The 20,449-nt window shown below is 38.4% G+C and overlaps 1 long non-coding RNA gene across 1 annotated transcript; it reads left to right on the forward strand.

Annotated features, from left to right (window-relative positions):
* The first annotated feature begins 2,833 nt into the window (after nt 1–2,833).
* On the forward strand, nt 2,834–19,813 carry LOC108291578. Its single transcript, XR_001819955.2, has 3 exons — nt 2,834–3,061; nt 18,063–18,295; nt 19,684–19,813. It is a non-coding gene; the product is annotated as an uncharacterized LOC108291578 (long non-coding RNA).
* The last annotated feature ends 636 nt before the right edge of the window (nt 19,814–20,449 follow it).

The following is a 20,449-nucleotide window of genomic DNA, read 5'->3' on the forward strand; positions in this document are numbered from 1 at the left end:
TTCATTTTGATTTTACATTGCAATTTCCTAATCACTAGAAGAGTTAAGCCTCTTTTGTATATTTATTAGCTATTCATGTTTCCTCCTCTGAAAATTGCATGTATTTTTCCCATTTTTCTGTTGGGCCGTATCAGGGTTTTCTGATTCATCTGAAGAAGTTTACATACACATGATATCCCTCCTCAGGGCCAATCAGAGACAAACAAGTGTCTTTTTCATCTTCCTTAGCTATCAGATGCAGATGTTTATCACACTGTTTTACACAGAAGATCTACCATAAGGAATTGCTTCATCCAGAAGCCTCAGGTCCAGCTCCGCATCCCACACAGGCCCAAGAATTTGTCACCTATTCCCCAACTCCAACTTCCACTCTAAACAAATGTCTTCAGAATATTCTGGGCTTGCTTAACATCCTGGTTTTCTAATTCATCTTTTTGGCCTCTGTGAAAATTCCCTACTTTCTTCCAAGTTCAACGATGCCTTTCAATGGATAGTTGTATTTTATCTAGCAAATGGTCTTTCATGATATCTGATTTCCATTTTGCTAGAATTTCAAGTTCTGCGTTTTACATTTGTAACCCATAGTATGGATTTACCATAATATAATTAACTATTTTTCTGTTAATGCACACTTAGATTTTTAATTTTTTAGTGTTAACAGAAATGCCTCAAGAAATCCTGTGACTGTATTATTGTGCCTACATGAAAATCTTCCTATTGCATATATTTCTAGAAGCAGACTGGCTGTTTCAAAGGGTATATGCACTTTTAGTTTTCTAATCAAAAATCGGGATAAATTAATATTTCCAGGAACACTAAATAATAGTGACTGTGTTTTCATAACCTTATCAGTACTAAATCCTACCAATCTTTATCTGAAATTCCTATTATTATTTCTCCTCCTGCCCCTCCTCTCCCTCCTCCCCCCTCCTCCTGCCCCTCCTACCCGTCCTCCCCCCTCCTCCTGCCCCTCCTACCCCTCTTCCCCCCTCCTCCTGCCCCTCCCACTCCTTTTCCTCCTCCTCCTCCCGAATTTCTATTAATATTTCTCCTCCTCCTCCTTCTTCTTCATTGGCTATTGATATGCTTTACTTGTATTTTTATTGTACTGTATGTGTATGTTTTACCGCTTTGAAAAGGTAATTTTCTTATCCAGGTATTAATCCTTTTCCATAATCTGATTCAAATATTTTCTTCCAGTCTATTTTGTCTTTCAATTTTATCCATAATAAACATCTTTTCCATATAAACATTTCAAATTTATGTCACTTCAAATATAACATTTTTACCTTTATTTCCTTTTCTTTCTCAAGATAATAGAAACATTACACTATAATTTCTTTTGACTTTTTTAAGTTTTAAAAACCAATCCAAAAGTTGATTTTGTGTGATATAAGGCAAATATCAAAGTTGTTTTCAAATCAATAATTATCCCAATATCATTCAACACTCTGTATTTCCCTCACTAGCTTGAAATCATATTCAAGGTCATATATATAAATAGGTATATATATATGCATATATATATATACACACATACACAAACACATGTATACACACATATATTCATATATGTACATACACATACACACACACACACACACACACACACACACATATATATATATAGGGGTGTGTGTGTGTGTATGCCTGCATGGGATATGAAATTTTTTTCTCCAGTCATTTAATTGGTTTACTTTTTCCTAAGGCAATATCATGTTGTTTTGATTTTTGTGACTTTATAATATATTTTGATTTTCTTGTGATTGTGTTTTTGATTGTGGTAACATCCCAATCAAAAGAGGAGCCTCCTTTCAAAATTCTCTTGACCTTTATTGAGCATGTCCAGGTGTATTTTAGAATCATTATCTGGTCAAGATCCTCCAAAAAGGATTTTATTTTCTTATTTTCTAAACAGACACACACTTTCCTTAACCAAATTGGATGCTAGAAAGATCCTTTATGATTCAATTAGAAGTCCTAAAAATTGAGTCCTCAGGAAGAAATAAAAGATAATAACAACAAAACACCCACCATGATCACTTTTTTTTCAAAGGCTTAATAAACATTATCTAATTTCTTCCTTTAAACAACCCTGCTAGCGATGTTTTAATAAATTCACTTTAACAGCGAAGAAACTGAACTTGGGGGAGCTTTATCAGCTGAGAGACTGCCCAGCTAGAAAGGTAGCAAAGCAGAGATTACAACTGACCCTCAAGCTAAAACACTTCACCTCTAGTTTCTGTTCTCTGTAGAGCAGCAGTTCCCCCAAAGTGCCGTCCCTGAACCAGCAGCAGCAGGATCACCTGAGAATATGTTAGAAATGCAAATTCCCTGGCCACCTGGACCTACCAAATCGAAAAGCGTGGGCATAAGATCCAGCAATCTGTGTTGTACAAACACTTCAGGTGTTCTGATGAAGCAAAGTTTGAGAACCACTGATCTAGAATCCAAAGGCTGAAGAGTAATAAGAGGATACAAGAAAAAGTACATGGAAAAAAAATAAAAAATAAACACAGAAAAGAAGAGCATTCACTGAAATGTATGAGAAGAAATGCTACAGACATTCAGGGTTTATTAAATGACTACCGTGTTGTCAACAACAGCCACTACACGGCTTTTAAGAAACACAAAACAGAAAGTGCTTAGCTAAAAGGCATGCCTTATTCTTTCAGATTAGAAATGCTGAGAAACCACTGAACCAGAGTGTATAAAAATCTAAGATCTTTTGTCTTATTTCTCTGAGATTTACAATCAAGAAATGCATTAGCAATCCTTGGCTAATACATAACTGCCTGTCCATATGCACTTTGATCTCCTTCAGAAGCCAGACCATAAACAGGTCTGAGCACCTGAGTGTGGTAGAAGCTTGGAAAACCCCTGAGAAGAAGAAAACATCTTGAGACATAACAGAAAATAAGAGATTGTTGAGAAACAGCAGCATACAATAACAATGCAGCTGGAAGGCTGAGGAGATGGGGTAAGGGCCAAGGGAACAAAGAAAGACTGACAGTGTGGACGCCAGGGAGCGTGGGCCAGCAGCACCATCTGGGGTGGTAAGGTAAGCCATATGCCCTGTGCATTTGGGGCCTTCCACAGCCGTCTCGGTGATTAAAAAGGGAACAAAAAATAACTTTTTTATTACTATTTTTGAATTGCATACATTTACCATTATTTGCAGTAACATACAGTTTGTCCAAATTTTCATTTAGTGAAATTAGCGCATCTAACTAGCTGGATTTGCCCATGCAAAGAGGACTTGGTGGGTTCAGGTGTTGGGCTCTTTGTAAGAATTACCTATTAATTAAGTGATTAAAAATAATTAGCCTTTCGGTTGGGTATCCTGTCAGCATTAGGGATAAATTCTTGGAGAAAACAGACTGTGAAAAGAACAGGCTCGGATAGAAAGCATTTAAGATAGTCCCTGGGTCTCTCATTCGGTAGTGAGACGCCTGCTTGGCTTGGAAACAATCAGCCCACAGGATTTTCAAAATCACTCTATGAACAGGAAGACTGTTACTATCACAGATCTTCGCCATCCTCTTGGAATTTAAAGCAGCATTTTCAAGGTTTATTATTTGTATTGGTTTTAATAGGATTCTTTTATGAACCTTTTTAATGAGGAGTATTCAATTATTGCTTCCTGAAAACATTGCTATAATATCGGATTCCGCGCTGTGAGGCCTCGTTTGGTTAATGTGTATGTGATCTGAATGGAAAATAAAAGAACTATTAAATAGCCATTTCTTTCCTTTAATGTATCCAGCTTTCTTTCTGCTTATGTTGGTGGATAGTGAATGTATGCACACACTCCATCTTTCTACTTTGGAAAGCCACTGGATTTAAAAAGAAAACGTACTTAAATGTCAAAATCCTTATCATGTGATGTTTATCAGATAAGGCCTTTTTCAAACTAAAACCTTCGGTCTTTCTTTTAACAAATCAGAAAGTATTGGGCAGAAGTTTTCTAAACCCAAGGGATGATTAATTAGAGAGGGCGCCCCTGGCAAAGCTCAAAAATTGGAAAACAAATGTGCACATTTAATATGTAAAGCTCAATCTGGAGTTTAAAACTGGGCGCAGCAACTTGGAGTATGTGTCTCAAGGCATGGCTCAAGTACTCTGCTGAAGAATCTAAATGATAACCCTGAAGAAAGAAACTCAGATTGTTAATCCACATTTAATCACCAATCAGGAGAACTTTTGCAAATAGTTGATAAAACAGACCAGCATGTGACTTGAGTTGAAAGTGTTACATGCCTTTTATACATCTTTAATTACAGCTATGAAACTTCACATGAGCTCATGTGCTAGTAGATAATATTATCCTGTCAACATTAGGGATAAATTCTTTTTTTTTTAATAGAGATGGGGCCTTACTATGCTGCCCAGGCTGGAGTGCAGTGGCTATTCACAGGCACAATCCCACTTCTCATCAGCATGGGAGTTTTTGACCTGCTCTGTTTCCAACATGGGCCAGTTCACCCCTCCTCAGGCAACCTGGTGGTCCCCTGCTCCCGGGAGGTCACCATATTGATGCCAAACTTAGTGTGGACGCCCAATCAGCATAGCACACTACAGCCCAGAACTCCTCAACTGAAGCAATCCTGCCACCTCAGCCTCCCAAGTAGCTGGGACTACAGGCACGCACCACCGTGCCCGACAGGGATAAATTCTTAGAGAAAACTGACTGTCAAAGGCACAGGCTTGGATGAATGCATTTAAAACCATCACTGCTCAGTGAGGATGTGTGTAACAACAACAAAAAAAATCACCGGGTCTTTCATTTGGTAGTTAGGTGTCTGCTTGGCTTAGAAAAATTCAGCCCACAAGATTGAGGCAGTTTGATATGTGCCACCCGCACCCTGATTCCTCCACTTACCCGGCCCCATCACTATTCTTTATTTATTTATTTATTTATTATTTATTTATTTATTTTTGAGACAGAGTCTTGCTCTTGTTGCCCAGGCTGGAGTGCAGTGACTCAATCTTGGCTCACTGCAACCTCTGCCTCCCAGAATCAACCGATACTCTTGCCTCAGCCTCCTAGGTAGCTGGGATTACAGGTGCCTGCGACCACACCCGGCTAATTTTTTGTATTTTTAGTGGAGACAGGGTTTCACCATTTTGGCCAGGCACGAGCCACTGTGCCCGGCCCATCCCCATTCTTTTGATCCTAACTGTTGTCCTCTTCTCAGTGGAAGGTAAAGTGCTATACCAATCCAACCTCAAGGTGTCTCCTGGCCTCACTACCCCACTCTAACCAGGGTGCCGCCCTCCGTCTTATAGAATTTCCGGCTCTAACATAATATAAATGGCAAGTACTATTGGGTTTTTTGCCATTATTATTGTTACTATGATTATTGTAATTGTTCCCTGATGGGGTTAAAGAACCTCAATATTTCCCATTGTAGTTCTCTCCCTCCTGCTGAGCTGGAAATTACCACCTCTTTATACCAACTTTTTATTCACCACCAAAGGGATTCTTTGGTATAGGGATATTGTTATTAAAATATATTTTATAACAGCATAATGATTTGGTTAATATGATTATCCTACTTAAATTGAAGGCCAAGAGATGCCATGTAATTTCCTACAGTCAAAACCAAGTTAGAATTTATATGCCCTGAGTTTCTTGCCAGTAGTCAAGCCAGCTATAAAATAAAAAAGACAGTGCCAGACAAAATATACTTATTCTGGAGTAAGGCGAATTTATATCAATAAACTTTCCTTATTAGTTTGACAGAACATTGCACCTTAGCACTCATTCTTCACCTACTAGACAATTCTATTGCTACTGAAAAGGCTCAGCAGGAAAGGAAATGCCCCATCATCAAGAATGTGGTCCAGTTTAACCAGCCTTTACTGAATGCACACCAGTAAAAAGATACCCAAGCCCACGGATGTGCAATTTTTTCAAAATTGAACAAAGCTTGTCCCTGCTCTTAAACACTTTCCAAGATGGTCACATGTTTTCATTTTTCCCAGTATTGGAGCAAGTCCCTCAAATTACTCACCCAGTCTGTTAACACCTGTTACAAGCACCCTTTCATGTAAATAGGCTAAGGGATGCCTATGATCCACCCATCAGCCTCTGGGACGCTGATCTTTACCATACTCAAATCCCTGAGCTCATCCTTTTCTGTTCCCACTTTGTCTAGTGACAACAGGAGCAACCAACCAATCTCGTTATACTCATTAGTTTGCCAAAAGTGTAACAAAGTATCATATAAAGTCATTCTGATCTTTACTTCCTATAAGTGGTTAAGAACATCAAATGGTGCTATTCTGTGCATCGCTATCACCAGAGCACAACAGGTACTATCAATGCTGTCTTTACTGCTGGAAATACTGTAGAGTTACGAGCATCTCTAAATACAACTACATTAGAGAGCCAATTCCAGAAACCCCAGAACCAATTCAGAAAGCTCATTCTTAAGATTCTGTTCCTCTAGACTCCATACCAAAATGTGTATTAAGATTCTCTAGAGAACAGAACTCTGTGTGTGTGTGTGTGTATGTGTGTGTGTGTGTCTGTGTGCTATGCACACACACGCATGTATGTGTGCAGAGAGAGAGAGATTTACTATAAGGAATTGGCTGATGCAATATGAGGGTTGACAAGCCCCAAGATATGCAGGCTAAGAGAGTCAGCAAGCTCGGAGAGGTGATGGTATAGCTCCAGTCCAAGTCTGAAGGCCCAAGAAGCAAGAGAGCTGATGGTATAAGTTTTGGTCTCAGTTCAAGTCCAAACGCAGGAAGAGACTGATGTCCCAACTCAAAGGAAGTCAAGCAGGGAGAGTGAATTCTTCCTTACTCGGCCTTCTCTTTTTATTCAGTCTTCAACTGATCAGATGAGGCCTGGGGACACTGTGCAGGGCAATCAGCTATACCCGGTTTACAAAATTAAATGTTAATCTTATCCAGAAATACGCTCACAAACACACACAGAAAAAATGTTTAAACAAATATCTGGGCACCCTGTGACACAAAATCAATCATTACAAAACATTTTAGATTCATCTATATTAGTTTACCATTTACCAATTCTACCATCAATGTGTTCTATTCTCTGAAGAGGAGCTGAGCAGAAATTCTCCAAATATTAATATTACCAAAAAATGTTCTAGATTGAAACAAAATCAGATCAAGCAATAGTTTTGGATGCCAAATGTGCAAGAGGCATGCTCAGCACCAACAGTTCTTCTCTGTTGATGCAATTATACATCAATCATAAATACAGGTTTTCTGCTCCTCCAATTCTGCAGACAGCCACATCTTTTGCAGTGCCAGCCGTGTCCCTGAGACACCATGGTTGAAGTGAAGGCCAGAGTAAACAGATTTGTCCTTATTGGGTGCCTGGTCACTAGAACTACTTTTAACTCTGGCGAAGTGAATATTGTTACCTTCGATGACCTCTTCATTCACCTCACCTACATGGGCCACATTTTCCAGTGATTCCATCCATGGCAAGTTCCACGCACCATCAAAGTTGAGAATGGGAAGCTTGTCATCTAAGGCAATCCCATTACCATCTTCCAGGAGCAAGATCCCATCCAAATCAAACAGGGAGGTGCCAGTGCTGATTATGCTGTGGAATCTACAAGCATCTTTACTACATTGGAGAAGGCTGGGGCTCACTTAGAAGGGTCATGATTTCTGCCCATTTTGCTGATGCCTCCATGTTTGTAATGGGTGTGAATCATGAGAAAAACAAACAAAAACCTCACAATCATCAGCAATGCATCCTGTTCCATCAACTGCTTAGCAGCCCCAGCCAATATGATCCATGACAACTTTGGCATCATGGAGGGATTATGACCACAGTTCATGCCATCACTGTCACCCAGAAGATGAAGACAGCCCCTCTGGGAAACTGGCATGACAGCTGTGGAGCTCTACAGAACATCATCCCTGCAATTAACCAGTGCTCCCTCGGCAAGGTCATCCCCACACTAAATGAGAAGCTCACTGGCATGGCCTTCTGTGTCCCCCTGCCAACATGTTGGTTGTGGAGCTGACCTGCCATCTGAAGAAACCTGCCAAATACGGTAACATCAAGAAGGAAATGAAGGAGCATTGAAGGGCCCCCTCAAGAGCATCGTGGGCTACACTGAGCACCAAGTTGTCTCCTCCGACTTTAACAGTGACACCAATCCTTCCACCTTTGATGCTGAGGCTGGCATTGCCCTCAACAACCACTCTGTCAAGCTTATACTCTGGTATGGCAGTGAATTTGGCTAGAGCAACAGGGTGGTAGAGTTTATGGGACACATTGCCTCCAAGGAGTAAGAGCCCCCTAGACCACCAGCCCCAGTGAGAACACAACAGGAAGACAGAGGCCCTCAGCCGCTGGCAAGTCCCTGCCACACTCTGTTCCTGACCACGCTGAGACTCTCCCTTCAGTACAGTTTCCACACCTGACCCCTGAAGAATGGGAGAAGCCTAGGGAGCCCCACCTTGTCATGTACCATCAATAAAGTCCCCTGTACTCAACAAAAGAAAAAGAATCATAAATATAATGGCATTTTACCTTCAGCCTGAGGTTTTACATCCTTTCTGTTTAACTATATATCTACTCAAGTAACACACTGAGATAGCATAACGATATGCCTATTCCAGAAAGTCTTTACTGTCCAGTTTTACTCCAGATGCATTTTCTTACGACTGATTCTCTTCCTCACTGTTCTGTAAACTGAGTTCCTTACTCAATTTTAATCATTTTTGGATAGGTATTCAATATCCCAAGCAGAGATGCGCAAACAGTACATGCAAAATTAAATAAATAAGTACTTTTATGTCTTTTATGTATATTAAGAGTGTGTAGATATTATCAGTTTTTTACTTCTGGCATGAAACCTCTATCTCATTGCTTTACAGACATGCCTTATATGTACACAGCCTTATCACTGGCTCCCCATCTATTTTTATAGATTTCTTGTCTCCAACCAGAGAGTAAATTCCTCAAATGTCAGGGATCATAACTTCCTCTTCTTTTGAATGGTGTTTATAAGCCAAAACTGTAACTGCCCAATAAAAGTTAGGTAAATCATACACCTTTGTATTCTTGGTTGAATAAATGAAAGAATGAATGACTGCCAAACCCTCTAATGTCTGTTGTATCTGATCTTCTAAGACAGAGGTGGGATAGGGCATCTCATGTCTAGCAATAAAGAAGTTGCTCCACATATAGAAGCTGAAACAAAAATCTATTTTGAAAAAATTACATTTCAAAACAGTGTAAATAAGAGTGTTCTTGGAAACAGTGATCTTTAAAATGCTATGTTATTCAAATCAACTCTCAGTTATTCAGGAGCTAATTATTCAAGGGTTGTGACCCAAGAATTCAATACTTATCCAAGTGGCCTCTTACTGAAGGTGATCAAATAGGACATCTCTGGAAAGACACCACCTTTGTACCCCTCTTGAAAAAAATTATTTGAAGACAAACAGAAGAAGAGATATAATTAACACTCAGGAACAGAAAAGTCAGCATAAAAGAATAGGCAGTGAACATGGAGACCAATTAAAAGCAGATATCCAAATAATTGCAAATCTAGTTATAAAACTAAAGGTAAATGTCAGAAAGAAAGGCTTCTTAATGAAACAAAGTCTTAGTTATAAAATAGATCCAAACTCTAAGATTTGATTAACAAAGACAAGTAGTAAGGGAAGAATACAAGCCCTCTTGAATAAAGAGGTTTCAAAATAAACTATTTCACTCTTGATTTTGATAATTACAGAAAACATTAATGAATGGTTTAGGAAAGTTTACAAATAACCACATATAAAATAAAATCAAGATGTGTACTAAAAGATGGAAGAAAAGGAAAGGAAGTAGTTGATTTGTATTTGCTTATCAAATACATTTTGAACAGCCTCTGTTTATTGACATTGCTCTGGTTTGTGTATAAACAGCAGTGATTTGCAACCTAGAAACCCAAGGGGTTGATAATGTCTCTTCAAGTGAATCTAAAAATAACTCAGAAAAAAAATACATTGTTTATAAGAAATAGTCATAAAACAAAGCCAAAAGACTGAAAAGTCAAAAGTTTATGCAAAGACCCACGAGACTTTGAAGGAGCCTGCAACTCTTTGACCTACCTACTGGGTTGTAGACTTTCTGGATGACCCAGCTCTGCCCATTCTCCAGCCTCATCTTGCATATCTCTTCCAATTAGTCAAAAGGCTCAACTCCAGTGGCTTGTAAGGATGCAGCACATTCCCTGGTAAGTACATTTTTGTTTATCAGAGTGACTGGACGTCACTATTAACATTTAATGGGTAGAGCTAGCATGGTAAAGAAACTTTCTTCATTCCACACAACTTTAGAATATCCTACTAAACATTCATGTAAGTTAAAACATCTCTTCTAAATGTATTACCAGAACCTGATTATATTTTTATATTTAACAAATAATTTTTGCAGGGTTTTAATATAAATGACTTCTGTGTTAATGAAGGGAAGTGGTATTTCATTTTATACAGAAATTTACCAAACAGCGTTCCTCACGTAGGAATATCATGTCACCGATAGCAATCTAACTCATGAAATATGACTTATCAACCAACATAACTGAATCAATCTATGCTGTGTTTCATTCATAATGATTTGATGTTTGGATTACAAACATCTGACAACTTCATTATACCTTCTAGAATATTTGTGGCCAAGAATTCACACATTAATACTCTTATTAACTTGCAATACATTTATTGACTTTATTTTTTTGTATTCCAGTTAAGGCATATTGATTCTTTTTGAAATTATGTATTTAAGTACATGTGAATTTCATTTCAGGATAGTAACAGGGATACTGTAAAATATGTGTTATAAATGGATTCTACATTGGCTTCCCTTAAAATATTCCAACATGCCACAGTTTTTCCCAGCTCAGCTTTTTCATATAGGTAAAGGTCACTGCCCTCCAAACTTAATTCAAATCCTAAAGATCTCAAAACCCTCACTTCCCTGTCTGGAGGCTGTTTCCTCTGGCTTTTTTCCTCAGCCCTTCCATCATGGACAAAATGTCACCTCTGCTAAGAAGCCTTCCCTGATTCCTCAACCATTGTGTTTCCTCTGTCGCCTTCCATATTTCACTTTGTTTCTTTCAGAACTCCTATCACCAATGCTAATTATTATTATGCTCATTTATATACTTAATATCCATTTCTCCCAATAAGAGCAATACCAAGTCTTTTTCATTGTTACTGTTCATCAGTGTAGAGCCAGAGCCTTGTACACGGCCTAAAACACGATGAGAGAGCAATAATAACTGGCCGAGAGAATGAAAGCTGATAGAAATTCAAGGAAAAGATGGACAAAAATCTCTCAGTTATATAGGGTAAATTTAAACACAGTTCCCAATCTTGGAGCAAATCAGTAGACAATAAATAAGTGCAAAATCTGGTCAATATGATTAATAAGATTGCTTTCAGAGACAAACACTAAGTTTTTAAAAATACATTTATTTATTTAATAACTTCAACTTATTTTACATTCATGGGGTACATGTGCAGGTTTATTACCTGGGTATTTTGCATGACACTGAGGTTTGGGATACAATTGATCCCATCACCCAGGTACTGAGCATAGTATCCAATAGTTTTTCAATACATATATCCCATCCTCCCTCTAGTAGTCCCAGTATCTATTATTGCTGTCTTTATGTCCATGAGGGTTTAGCTTCCACTTGTAACTGAGAACAGGAGGTGTTTGGTTTTCCTTTCCTGCATTGATTCACTTAGAATAACGGTCCCCAGCTTCATCCATGTTGCAGCAAAGGGCGTGATTTCATTCTTCTTTATGGCTGTGTAGTATTCCATGGTATATATGTACCACATTTTCTTTATCCAGTCTTTTATGGGCATTTAGGTTGTTTGCATGACTTTGCTATCACAAATAGTGCTGTGATGAACATACAAGTGCATGTGTCTTTTTGGTAGAACAATTTATTTTTCTTTGGCTATATACTCAATAATGGGATTGCTGGGTCAATTAGTAGCTCTGTTTTAAGTTCTTTACGAAATCTCCAAAGTGCTTTCCACAGTCATTGAACTAATTTGCAGCTCACCAATAGTGTATAAGCATCCCCTTGCTCCACAGCTTTGCCAGCATCTGTTGTTTTTTTGACATTTTAGTAATTGCAAACCACCATGGCACATGTTTACCTATGTAACAAAACTGCACATCCCGCACATGTATCCTGGAACTGAAAATTTAATTTTAAAAAATTACAAAAATTAAATTAAAGGCCACATTATAAATTGCAACAGAAGAAACTAAGAAGTCTTGAGAGAAACGTGTGGTGTCCATATTGATTTTTAACATTAGCACAATTTCATCATTTGAGAAAAGTCTGGAGGATTTGAATCTTGGTCTTTATGATTCGAGTGGTGCTAAGTAGAAGAAGACATAGCATAGAGAAGTCCTAGTTTCAGAGAAGGACATAAATATTGGCTTATGATGTATTCTTAAGGTCTGTTTTCCTGCAATGATAGATAAAAAGTTGAGTGCGCTTCTCAGAGACTTTAAGACACAGGAGCAAACAACCATGAAAATTTGGGAATATAAATAATATGCTCTTTGAGATTACTGAGTTGGCATTAGAGGAAGCCTTCTAAGTGATCAGTCACTAGCAATGGAAGTCAAAGAGTGTGTTGAACTGTCAAAATTTACTTTTGCAATTGGGTGAATATTCCAGTAACTTTTGTTTTTTGATTGCAAATAATAAAACCCACTTAATCCAAAAAGGACAAATAACAAGTAAAAGGGAAAAAATGTTATGAGGGGCTTGAGGTATGCCATGAATCAAAGGCCTATCAATGGCATTAGCAAAGACTAGGAACATCAGAGGAAATCCATCCAAAACCAAGGTAACTGCTCTTCTGGTCTCTCTTTCACACTCTTGCTCTCATTCTGTCCATCTCTGTGGTCTCCTCACTTCATCTATGAGCATATGTTTTTATAGTAGAATGATTTCTATTCCTTTGGGTATATACCCAGCATGTTGGCTTCATATTTATCTTTCTTTGAAGCCAATGTGACTCAAAATGGCCAGCACAGTGCAAATTCCTTCCTCTATTCAGAAATTGATGTTACTCAATTAAGACAACTGAATAAATCAACTAGCACTTCTGAATCTCAATTCCACATTCCTGGAAAAAAGACTAAATTGACCCACCATACTCAGAAGTTTATCTCTAGTCTGATCTGCTATGGCCCAAGAGGAAGAGTTGTGTGCATTGCTGTTAGGCCTGCCCATTTGGGTGGGTAGCGACAGTGTAGCTCTAAGGGAAAGGGGGTTGTGGCTGGCCATATGCCCTAAAAATGCATCTACTAGACTGGATATTTTTAAGTAAAAGACTATAAAGTTAGAGTATAGATCAAACTTGTGCTCATTTTTATGAAGAAAGCCTGGGTGTAAAGGAAAAGCTCCCAAGTCGTTCCCAGAAAACTCAGAAGAGTCAAAAAAAAAAAAAAAAAAAAAAAAAAAAAAAAAAAAAAAGAAAGAAAGAAAGAAAGAAAAAGAATTCTACATCTCCTTTTCTACTATTTGACTTTTTTTACAAGTAGTCAGCTAAGTTCAGCTAGAAAACGGTTTGCATTACTCAATGCCTGAAAATAGCATAGAGAAGAACTTTTCAAAATAAGAGACTTCTCCAGTCTCTGAAAAGTATTTCCCAAAGAATTTGTTATCAGTTTCCGGTTCAGATGAGCAGTTGGACTGTTACCTTGACACTCATTCTGGGCAGCTGTGCCAAATTAGATGTCTTTCATACCTTCACATCTACTGCCCACCATATTTTAGTCGAGAATTAATCAGACAAGCTCTTGGAATTAAAATATGGTCCATAGCATGAGAAAAGATTCTTTCCTCATTATCTGTGGATGTTATCTCTCCCTCAATAAGTCAGTAGGTTTTCTGACATGAGATATAGCTTTCAACTTTTGCCTACATTTCTGAAAACTAAAAAACATCCTAGTAGCTAAATCAATATGTTATCTGTACAGGTAAGACCAGGAAATAGTGTGGAATAATGTGGCAATTTGTATTAGCTTCAGCCAAAAGTAACTTATAAAATAAGGTGAGGGGGGAAGAAAAGAACTGATAAGCACTGACAGTGAACAAACATTATATAGCATATTTTTGAGTCCTAATTTTGTAGCTACCACAACTTTTATAATTAAGTCAAACAAAGATATTCTATTGAAGAACTTCTTTTGAACAACTTTCATGGTTACAAATGTCTTCTTAGAAATAAGTCTGCATCTTCCACCACCAGGTTCTAACACAAGCATCTGTGCAATCATTGCACTGAGCAAGTTAAGACTCCAAAGGTGCAACAGAAAATAAACGTATTTACTGTCACTGCTGTTAAAGCTTGCTCTGAGGAGCTGGTTCTTTTGTTTTCAGGCCCCTATAAACACTTGGAAAGTCCCCATGACTTTTCTCTTTATACTCGTGATCATATACATCTCTCTCTTCTTCCCCACCTGGCACTTTCGTCCCAGTCACTCACTAGGCTACCTCTGCTGCCTCCAGGCTAAGGATGGAGAAAGACAAGAGGCAAAGGTCAAGAAAGATCTCATTTTCATTGGTACTGTCATGGCAATATAATTTTGATGCTGTCCGATCTTGGCAGAAATTTAAAGTTGGACTTTCTCTCAAAAACCACTTTGTGGATTCCTGGAAGCCCCTTGACATCCCACCATTGTCTGATTTCTTGCTGGTACTTCTCTTGCCATCCCAGTCTCCTTCTTCTGTGACACTCTGGAGCGAGATCCAAGACAACTCCTCCTGTGTGACATTATCCAGCTCAGAGAAAATAACCACACATCCTTAGCTAGACCAACTCTAAAGGAGCAAGTAGCAATGGTCTGGTGAAATGGCATTAAAAGCCCAATTTCTGAGCAGGTCAGTGTCACTGTATCTACCTCTCTCCTCACCACAGTCACAGCCAGATAGCCATAGTCTCCAGCTATGGGGATATATTTTTGAATAAGTCAGACAGGAACTTTAAAAGAAGTAAGTCTAGCTCTCAACAGTGGTTCAGTCCACTAAAACCTCTTTCCCTCAACTTGAAAAGAAAAACAAAGCACCCCCTTTACTCCCACCATACGTAACTGGGGAGAGCCCAAACACCCTAAGGGACCTCTCCAAAAAAAATCATCCTCAGGACTCCAGGTGAACCCTTCTATTCCTTTGAGGAGGAAGAGTTCCTAATGGTTGCCTGATTGGATTTTGAATACCCCCTTGGAAGTCTTTCTTGATGTTTTAATGCCTCACAAATGCAGAGTAGCTGGCTGCCCACACTTGCAGTGTGCAGCGAAAAGTGAAGCTGACTTAGTTTCATTTTAAATTGTGCTACCCATGAGACCACAGCCAACATGGATAATGCTTCTTCCACAGGAAAGCCTTTCAAAGGCCCTTCGAAATGAGGCTCAGAGTTCTTTAGAGTTTTCAGGTACTTCACATCCATTATAGTATTTGAAACTCCTCTGTAAAATAGGAAGGATGGGTGCTAAATGAGGCTCTCAAAGGGGTAGAAGTGACTTCTTCAGAGCTCTGTACTATAAAGTTCTGACCATGAATCCGGCGCCCAACCATGAGCTGAAAAAATTGTAAAGCAAGCAGAATTGTTTGATAAAATAGAATTAAAAGCCCAATTTTTGAAGAAGATACTATAGAACTACTAAGGGCCCTTGGAAAAAACAACCACCACCTCTCTAGTGATTCCTTTTGGGAATTCAAGGTATGTATATTTTGAATAAGCTGTCCAGGCGATTTTTTTTCTGTATATATACTTCTTTTCCTCCATTTCCTTCCTCTCTACCATTCCCACTCCACTACCTCTCCAAGAATCACTACCCTAACAGGCCTAAGAAAATAGTGGTAGTGATTTAAGACAGTTAACCAAAAGCCAGTTGACACAAAACAGTATTTGCAACCCAGAAGCAACTGGTTGTTTGTATACACAGCCCACGCTCACCTGCCAATCTCTCCGCTTTGCCCATCTATTAGGTTGAAGATGTGTAGCGAATTCAGGAATGGTGAACCAATAAAAGGAAAAAAGGGCCAGAGTCCATGCTATGGCCATTTATCATGACACACTTAACTACCAAGCCCTTCTTAAATTACTACCTAAACTCATAAACTAAACTACACCAAAGGTAAAGAGGTAGCTGCCTATGACCTTTCTCCTGTCCTTATATTTAATTTCCTTCTGTTTTTCTCTTTCAATTTTTTTTCCTGCCAACTTGCAGCATTAAAAGAGATTAAGGAAAGCAATCCTAGGAAATAATATAGGTGTAAACAATTATATTTGACTTAGGGATTCCTTGACACACAAATCTCAACTCAGAATATTCCAAACACATAGTCATTGTTGCAAAAGACCTGGAGAAAGAATGAGAAAGAGTAATTTAATTTGGTGCCTGTGTAAGAGAGAGAATATATCAAGTTATAGGAGAGGAGAGGTAAAAGAGAATGATGTCAGTAATTATGCAATAAATATGTAAGAATTCAGTACCTGGAAATGGAATGATGCCCAAACAAAAAATCTAAAATATGAGCCACTGGTTCTGGGACTGGGCAACAAGAAGAAGCTCAAGGGGCCTAGGGAGGCTGGTGGTGGGAGTTTGAAGAGGGTGAAAAAGGTAACTTGTGGAAAGTTTGGCAACACTGACACCTATGGTCATGTGGAAAATAGAAAGGATGCCTAATGAATTCAGGAATCTGCTCTGGGGAGACTGCCCTGCAGAGGGTAGGTGACAACTTGCTTGTAGATTTCTATGACAACAGACTAGAGAAGACTGGCAGGCTTAAAAAGGAACTATTAATTATTCCATAATAACTTAGAGTAAATATGAAGAAGCTAGGACTTGCTTAGTTTGAAAGTTAAAAACTATTCCTTATACCCAGTCTGTCCCAGCAAAATATTCTCAATGAAATAGCTTCAAGGCAAAGCTCAAATCCAGAGTTCCATCAGTAAAGCATGACTTCAAGTTAAAGATTCCAAGGCATGGGTGTAAAACCATTCAGAAATATTTAAGTCCTAGTAGGATTCTCTGGGGTATACTTCTAGACCATCTCAGTTAAGCAGCTGGACTTTTCAGAATCATCAGGGCATTATCTATAGCAGGTTCACAGCTGCCAAATGTAGAGAAGGACGTATCTAAGAAAAACATATTGGTGTGGCTTTTGTCTAAAGAAGTTTATTATAAATTAATGCCTAACAAATTCATAAAGTTTATAAAATAATTTTATTCACTTTAGCTGGAAGACACAAACCGTTCAGAATGAAAAGACACCACTGGATCCCAACCTTCTTTGGGTAGGAAGCAGGCTGAGAAATCTACTCAGCTCTAAACACAGGTCACAGAGAAAAGGAAGGATAATTTTGGCCTAACCAAAAGCCCAAAAGATTGAGCCACGAGCCATGGAAAAGTCTTCCCAAGGAGAAGGCCAAGGCCATAATCAAGGAACTGGCAAAACATGCTTGACTAGACTTTAGAATTGCTAGGCCCTAGTGCCTACTATGTGCCTACCAATTCTTTTTGAAAGGAGGTGTCCATTGGGGTTCCCCTGTCTCTGAGCTGCCATGTGTACTGTAGAAGTTAGTCTCTTGAGTTCACAGGCCTTCAGATAGAAAGTAACTGTACTCGATGAACTGTGCTTGAAGACCCTCATCTGTATGTTGCCTTAATTTAGAAGATGAGATCCTTGAGCTGATAGGAGGTGACCAGACAGTAAATATTTTAGACTTGCAGGCCGTAAGGCCTCTGTCACAATTATCCAACTCTGCTGTTACAGCATGAAAGTAGCCACAGACAACATATAAATTAAAAGTTATGTCTGTGTTCCTGTAAAACTTTATGAAAATAAATGGAAGGCTGTAGTCTGCCAATCCCTGATGTAATGGGATGACGTTTTGGTGATCCAGGATAAGACTAGTTTGTATATGAGAGAAATAGAAATCATTTCTGACCAAAGGGTAAATTATGGAAGATTAAAGATGGCCACAAATCCTTTGACACTCTTCTGTCAGAATTTGGACAGACTCTGGAACTGCTTTGACCAATTAAACACAGCAGAAGTGACATCATGCTGGTTTCCTCCCCTAAGGCACTGGCAGCTTCCTCTTCCTATCTCTTGAAACTCACTCTTGGAGTCCTGAGGCCTGAGTGTAAAGATTCCAACTACCAACTGGAGAGACCATATGGAGAGATCTTCAGCTCATCTGGTGAGGGAGAGCGGCTCAGCAGAGTCATTGCGGTCAAGATACTAGGCAGGTGAGTAAAGCTGCCTTGGACTCTCTAGAGCCAGCTAGCTACCAGTTAAAAACTACCAAGTGACCTCAGTCAACACAACATGGAATACAATAATCACCCAACCAAGAACCGTTCAAATTATCAACCCACAAAGTCATAAGAAAAGTGAAAGCCATTGTATTTTAAGCCACTATGTTTGGGAGTGCTTTATTGCAAGAACTAGGTCAAACGCACGGATACACATACATGTGCATCCACCCCAATATTAGGAACGGTTTAGGGATTATGGGGAATGTAACTTTGAAGTTTTCTCTTGTTTTGTTTTTTGTGATTTGCTGTATTTTCCAACTTTTAAAAAACAAGCTTGAAAGTTTTCTTCCTGACCAAAAAAAAAAAAAAAAAAAAAAAAAAAAAAAAAAAAAAAAAAAAAAAAAAAAAAAAAAAAAGGAAAAAAAAGCAATTGAGAGGAAATTTGGACTCAAATAAACAGATATATCATGGTCAAAATGACCCTTAAGAGAGAGCAATTATTTTTTTGGCTCCAGTAGAAGAGCCAGGCAAGGAGGCTGACACAGAAACTTTATCAGATCCCACAGGAAAGTTGATTAGGATCTAGCTGTGAAAATGGAGGAAAAGAGGCAGATTTTTTTAAGATTACCTAAGAATATGAAACTTCCTACTCTCCCCTTCTGCATTTATCATCATAGAGATGTAAAAAGGTCACAAGAATTATACCCAAGAGCAGTAAGATTGTTTCTCCATTTTTCTGTCTCCATCCTAAATTTAAGGAAAGAATAAGTGTATCTAAGAGCAGGCACATTTTTGCATTTCATCAGACTCACAGGAACAATATTTGTGTTTTGTTTTTTTCAAAATTGATTCCTTTGTTTTAATAGTCTTTAAACATTGGAGTGTCCCAAAAAGTAGGCCACCTGCTCTTGATCTACAAAAGGCCCCACCTCCTAACCCCAGTTTACCATTGTTTTAAAACACACATGCCAAACCGAAATTTCTTAGGAGACATAAAGTATTTCTGCTGTACATTATCAAAGGTCATGGGCTGCCTCCTAATAGGTATTCTAGGGATATACGGACCATATCCAACATGACTTTTTTGGCAGGAGAGACAAGCTGTTCTCTTCAGCAAAATGTCCAGGCAATCTGTACCCCACTTACTATATTCTAATAAGCCATCTAGGACACTTGTCAAACAAGTAATTTGTATTCTAAGACATTAAATTTTAAAGGCAAATATTTGACCCAATTTGCAGCACCCCAATTTTTTCAAATGTTGTATCTCTTCTTTTTTCCATCTGCACTTACACAATAACAATATGGAGAATCTGTACAACAGGTGGCTTGGTTATTGATATGCCTTGGAAGTTTAAATTTCTGCTTTAATTCTCCAGAAACAGAGAGAGGAGACATCTTAATGAGGACAGCAGAACACATGAGAAACTAATGAAAAGAACACGACGATGCCCCAGAGGTGCCTAATACATTGTGAATTCCATTATAAATAAAATCTGATTATTTTTAGTTTCTTGTCAGATGCATCCTCTAAGCTTGTCTTTCATTCCTGCTGCAGGAAATTCTTTACTGACACTGAATTGGAGAAATGATTATTTTCCCCAACTCATGGCTTTGTGTTTCTGGAAAGATAATTTTCAGCATGCAAATTGGATGCATCCAAAATCATTCTGATGCAAGACCAGAGCTTCACAACTCTTTTTACAATTTCAAAATGAGTTTGCTGCCCAAAGGAAAACATAAAACACACCAAAGCTAGAGAAAGACAGTAACATCTCTAAATAGCCTAGAAATTTCTCCCTGCCTGATGAACTGCTTTTATTAAAGAGTTTACTGTTTCTCCTCAAATTTGAACGTATGTTTCTAAAAATGGAAAAATGGTGAAAAGACCAAAGGAAAGAAGTTGACAAACCATAACCACAATAGCACCCAGCCTCAACCAACAGCAATAGAACGATGAACCTGGAAAGATGTTATTTATATAATAACGATAGTAAATAATTACATAGCACTTACTATATGCCAGGTACTACCATAAACCCTTAGTGTATAGTGATTCATTTAATCTTCACAACAGGAGTAACTTTTATTTCCATTCTGTAGGTAAGGAAATTGAGCCACAAAAAGGTTTAAAAAATTGCCCAA

The sequence above is a fragment of the Cebus imitator genome, unplaced genomic scaffold (assembly GCF_001604975.1).
Source record: "Cebus imitator isolate Cc_AM_T3 unplaced genomic scaffold, Cebus_imitator-1.0 Scaffold460, whole genome shotgun sequence".
Classification (NCBI taxonomy): domain Eukaryota; kingdom Metazoa; phylum Chordata; class Mammalia; order Primates; family Cebidae; genus Cebus; species Cebus imitator.